Source organism: Ptiloglossa arizonensis, chromosome 1, assembly GCF_051014685.1.
Source record: "Ptiloglossa arizonensis isolate GNS036 chromosome 1, iyPtiAriz1_principal, whole genome shotgun sequence".
Taxonomy (NCBI): Eukaryota; Metazoa; Arthropoda; class Insecta; order Hymenoptera; family Colletidae; genus Ptiloglossa; species Ptiloglossa arizonensis.
Window position 1 is genome coordinate 18,266,297 of NC_135048.1, and position 6,120 is coordinate 18,272,416.

The following is a 6,120-nucleotide window of genomic DNA, read 5'->3' on the forward strand; positions in this document are numbered from 1 at the left end:
ACGTTTTCCAGTTCGTTACGCTCGCGATCTTTTTGTTCCCCTTTCGAGATCTTTTCTCTCTCGCAGGGGCGAGAAGACGCGGCCGGAGGCGAGTCGAGGCAACCGGGTCGCGAGAATCGTCGCCGCGCGATCGCGAGCGAGCCGACTCGTAATGAATTTTTGTAAATTTTTATCGATCGCGTGGACTCGTCGCGATCGTCGCGGCGCGAACCCAACCGTCGCCGCGTGACGCGCGCGATCCGTCTTCGTTGCCTCGCGAAAACGATAATCGCGACTTTTTCGACGCGGGTGCGTCGCTTCTCTCCCTGAACGGGAAACGCACCCCCTTTTAGTCCCACTGGTTTCTCCTGTACTTTTTTTTCTTTTTTTTTTTTTTATCTCTCGAAGTCCTAAGGACCGGGACGAGCGCGTCCCCGGTCTTTTCTTCCTCCGTTTTGCGAATTTCTATATATTGTCGCTACGATAATTACTATTAGTTGATAGTATTCTAACGCGATTAATATTAATGCCGTTATTATTGCGATTACGATTATCACTATTACTATTATTCGATTACGATGATGATGATGAATTATGATGATGATGATGATGATAACGATGATGATGATGATAATGATGATGAGGATGATGATGATGATGACGACGACGACGATGATGACGACGACGACGACGATAATGATGATTATTAATTATAGCGTCTATTATAGATATATATGCGTATGTATATCTCCATGTACCAAAGAAATAGTCAAACACACACTTTGACACCGATATATACATGGACACGTGCACGTATGCACGTATTACACGTACACATTTGTACACACGACGTACAGGACCGACGCGCATGCAGGAATACGAGACAGGTAGAAAAGCATAACTCGATACGGAAGGACCGCGAACGGAAATCACGGCGCAGAGGCACGATCGTAACAGTTTCTGCTCGATGCGCGCGCACGCGCGACGGTCGACCCCTCTCTTGAGTCGCCAGTGTCCTTTCGGGTCGTCGGAAAATTTCTGTTCTCTTTTCGTTTTTTTTTTCCATTTTTTTTTTCTTTTTTTTCTTTTCTTTCCTTCTTTTCCTTTTCGTAATTGCGTCCGACCGAGGGTCGAAACTGGATCGCGAAATCGTCGATCGATGTACGTCGGAAAACGATCTAGCTTGTCCCGAGTACGTAGTTTTTCAATTATCGAGGTCCGCGATCAACAATCGACGAAACGTGCACAAGTAACAAATTCCAGCGGAATTTGCCCGGAAATTTCCAAAACGAGTCTACGAAACGAGAAAGTCGCTTCGTTGGTCTTCCAGGGACTATATAGTGACAAGTTCTTCGGACCGTGGAAGGGTCTTTGTCGTTTCGTTGAAAATTGACGAGAAACAAACAAAACGAATTCGTATTCGCTGCCTCTCGAAACCGATTCTGCCATCCCGGACGACAGTTTGATCGCGGACCATGCGAATGCATCTTTACGGGGGCAGATACCGCGTATTTTGTTTGATTTGCATTGATTAACGAATCGATGAATTAATTAGTACATCGAGCGAGGTCAATCCACTGCGCCCGCGGTACTGGCCGCGCGACTAGGGGTAGTTTAGATAATCTTAATGTATGTACATGTATATGTTTAACGGAGACACTTAGAACGTAAAACGTGATAAGGCTATAAGACAGTATAAACTGGAGCTGGGAGCCGTGCAATGTTCTTACCAGACGAAAGAAAGCAACAGAGCGACAAGCAAAAAAAAGAAAAAAAAAAATTATGGAAGGGTAGAGATCGAGAACAAGAGCGAAAGCGAGAGAGAGAGAGAGAGAGAGAAAACGAGAGCAAGAGCGAGAACAAGAGAGAGAGAAAGTGTGAGTGCGTGTGTGTGTGTACGTGTGAATGTATGCAAGAAAGAAAGTGAAAAAATGGGTGAGAACGAGGGAAACGCGATGCCGAGAGAAGAGTTAACGCATTGCGCGAAGAGAGGAAAGAGAAGATATTTTTTTATTTTTTTAACGAGAGCCTGGAAACGAAAAATAGACTTTACACGCAAGAGAAATAAATAGGTGAGAAAGGAAGGAGAACAAGAGCGAGAAAGAGAGAACGAGAGAGAGAAACTGAGAGAGAAAAAGTTAGAGAAACAGAGTGTGTGTTTGTTTGTTTGTTTGTTTGTTTGTTGTGTGTGTGTGTGTGTGTGCGAGACAAAGGACGGAGAATAGAAATACGGAGCAAAGTGCATCCCAGAGGCGGGCACAGTGCATGTGTTTCTTACGTAGAAATAGAAACTCTGACTGCTTTTGTTTTGTGGAAATTTTTACGAAAATAGTAAACGTCTGTTAGATATATAAAAATGGAAACGAGAGGAAAACGGCAAAAAAAAAATGAGAGAGAGAGAGAGAGAGAGAAGATGATGAAGAAGAAGAAGAAGAAGAAGAAGAAGAGGAGGAAGACATATAGGAATAGGCGGAACGAAAGTTGTAATAGCGATAACGGAACTGGATTTTTTAAACGTCGTTTCAGATTTCTACGTATCTTTTTATGTACATTTATACGTCGACGTTTGTTTTTATTGTAAAAATTTCGCCGTTTATATTCGTAAGTTATCGTAGAACCCTCTTGTTACTAATAACTATTACTTAAGATATCCACTTTTGTCCTAGCGTATAATTGTGAACGCAAATTTCTATGATTTTGTAATATAAACGATAATGCAATTAGAGGAAACTTACAAGTGCAACTTAAGTCCTAACTTGAAGTTACCAAACTGCGAGGTTTTCTTACTCGAAGGATATAATTTTTTATTAAAGCAAGTTTTTGCGGAGCTCGTTTGAACGATCATCTTTATTTTTTTATACCAATGATAGTATCCTGCCCACCTCTGGGTGAAACGAGGAACGAACACAACGTCTGTCTTATACAAGACGCGATTTTACCTCCCCGCCCCCCTTTTTACATTGCATTTCTATTTTTAATAACGTATGCTTTTTCATATTTCGCTGTATCGGAAAACGACGACGAGAAACGCAATAAAACGCTCATCGCGTCTTGTAAATAAATCATCGACGGTCGCGTCTTGAATATCGACAGAGGTTTTTCTTAGCGGAACCGCTAACACAGAAGGAAAGCAACAAAAAGAAAAAAAGAAAAAAAAAAATGAAAGAAAATGGAGGAAAAAGACAAAACGAAGGCAAGATTATTACTAGTCAATCCTCGATCCACGAAAGTTGCACGGAAGTTACGAACGAACGAGAGAACGTTTTTACTTTCGTTTACATAAAAGACTTCGTTTGTATCTTCGATCCTTGAACTTTGATAAAAAAAAAAGAAAAAAAAAAAGAACCGATAGGTATTAACACGATTTAAACGTCCTACTAATTTAGAAACTAGATGTATACACGATTCGAGAGATATCCTTTTTCTACGTTATTTCTACGTTCGCCTGTAATTTAACATTGTCCGCGTTATCGTAGCGCATAGTGTTAATAATATTATCGTTCGACCGTGATTTTTATTTTTAAATTCATTTTTACTAACGTCGATAACGTTAAGGGGCGCTTTATCGATTCGCCCAGGATGTCGCTTTAGGAAAGTTTTACGTACTTTACATACTTTGTAACCGTATTTCGGATATAGCAACCGTTGACTTGGTTTCCTTTGTTTCGTGTTTTTTCTGTTTTGTTAACAAGTTTTCTCCCGTACTCCCGTTAAATGCAGACTACGCATAGATCACCGATTTCGTTTTGTTATTTTTTTCACTTTTAGTACACGATCCATCCTCCTCCCCCGCTTCCTGCGAGTTCGTCGAGAATATTAAAATAACGCGCGCGAAAGTGAGAGAGAGAGAGAAAGAAAGAAAGAAAGAGAGTGAGAGAGAGAGAGAGATTGAAAGAAATTGAAAGAAAGAAAGAGAGAGAGGGAGAGAGAGAGAGAGTAAAAATAAAAGAACACCGATGAAAATTTACGCAATCGGAGGGAAGATTTTCGACAGATCCCTCGGCGTAAATGATCTGGCCGCGTTCTTCCCTTGTCGTCGAGGAAATTATTTTACCGTGTTTGTAATTTTTTACACGTATCTATATACGTAAAAGTTAGTGGCTCGTAAACCGAGGCGAATCAAGTCCCCGTGATCTCGAACGTCGTGACATCCGACGCGATACCGACGTTGGTGGACTTGATTCGCCATTGGAAACACATACGTACATAGTTTTCTTAGATCTCCCGTGATTTTAAGAAAACGATTGTTTTATCACCGTCGTTTGTCACAGTATTAAAGTAAAGAACGGTTGATCGGTTAATCGATGCGAATCGATTCTACCCGTAAATGTCACGAATCGACGTCACGCACGAGGCGACGCTACGCAACGCTACGCGACGCTACGCGACGCGACGCGACGCGACACGACGGTCTAAGCGAAATCGGCGCCTGGAAGGAAATTGGCGCCGCAAGATCTAGGATATTGCACACATTACGCTTAACGTAACCTTATGTAAGTAACTACACTTAAATGGAACAACAATTACAAGAACAACAACAGCAACAACATCAACAACAACCACAACAACAACAGAAACAAAGAACAAGAACAACACCTTACTAAGTTTTATGGTTACGCCGATTCATCTGTTTGCCTGTCGCTCGTAGAGATTTTTCATACGGTAGCCACACTTTACCGGTAGGCGAATTCTACGAAGAAACGAAAACGAAAAAAGAAAAAAAATTTACTGTATCTTGTTTTACCTTTCGAATAATTTTACATTAAGAATTTTTAATAAAGATCAACACTTGATGCAATCACGATCAGCAGTTATTTACGCGTGGACCGTTCGAATTCGTCCTCGGAAGTCGAAGCGGTGTCGACGGTGTTTCTACATCGCGTGTTTCGTTCGTCGAACTTATCCCGCGACGAAGCGCGAATCATTCGCGCGACACCGACGCGCGAACTCGAGCGACACGACGAAAAATCGTCGATCTCGTTTCGGAGCGTGCGAACACTTTTTCTCGGTGGGTGTCGGAAAAGTTTGTAAACGAGAGATTCGAAGAGAGAACGAACGAACGAAAGAGAGAGAGAGAGAGAGAGAGAGAGAGAGAGAGAGAGAGAGAAAGAGAGAGAAAGAAACTGATCTCGTGAAAGAAAAAAAAAAAGGGACGGAAACAGGAATGCGTGTATGCGTGATAAACGGAGTGAAACAATGAGATTTACGATAATTAATTCTTAGCGCCTAGCGTAGCGACGATATAAAGTACTATATCGATAAAAGAACATTTATTAATCGACGAGGCGAGCCTGCGAACGCGGCTGGGGCGCGTTGCTAGCCAATTCGCATCTTACCAGTCCTTTTTTGTATCGTTCGTTTTTTCGAAATAATCTCTTTATATAGGCATTTACTGTGTAATATTCTCTATGCTTAGATGAAAAGGGCGAGAAACTTTTTGTACACGTTGGACCGGTCTCGATGCGCGGCCGGTAGGGCTCGGTAGATCATCGTTAGATCGATAGATCCGGTTGCTCGTTGGTTCGCGTACGGTACGGTTCTGTATTCTTTCGAGAGCAAAGACACATACACGCGCGCGCGCGCGCGCGCATCGAACACACACGTATGAGAACGATCGAGAACGTTGCGGGGCTTCGATTTCCGATTTCGACAACGGCGAAGATCGTTCCAGCGCAAGTTCGAGAACCGTGTCGGCGTCGATTACGTTCGAAAATTTCCTTCGACTCGGTGGCACTTACGCTGGCAACGTTAAAATCGTTTCTCGATTATCGGGACGCGTCCGTTTCTTTCGACGCGCGAAATTCTTGACGAACGGTGAGACAGAGAGAAAGAAAGGGTGAGAAAGAGAGAAAGAGAGAGAGAGAGAGAGAAAGACGAAAGCTTGGAGTTTTGTCGCGACCATCGTTCGCAAGTGTGCGCGTGCGCGTGTGTGGGTGCGTGTATGACACTTTTAGCGCGCCTCGGGCACACACCGCGTGACCCCGAGTGACTCCGAGTGACTCCGAGTGCCTCCGAGTGACTCCGCGTGACTCCGCGTGACCCCGTGTACTCGAAACGAATACGTTACGTGGAACGCCGTAACAATGCGAAACTTTGAGAAGCAAGCTGGTTTTGTTACAGTTTTGCCAATTTTTGAAATCA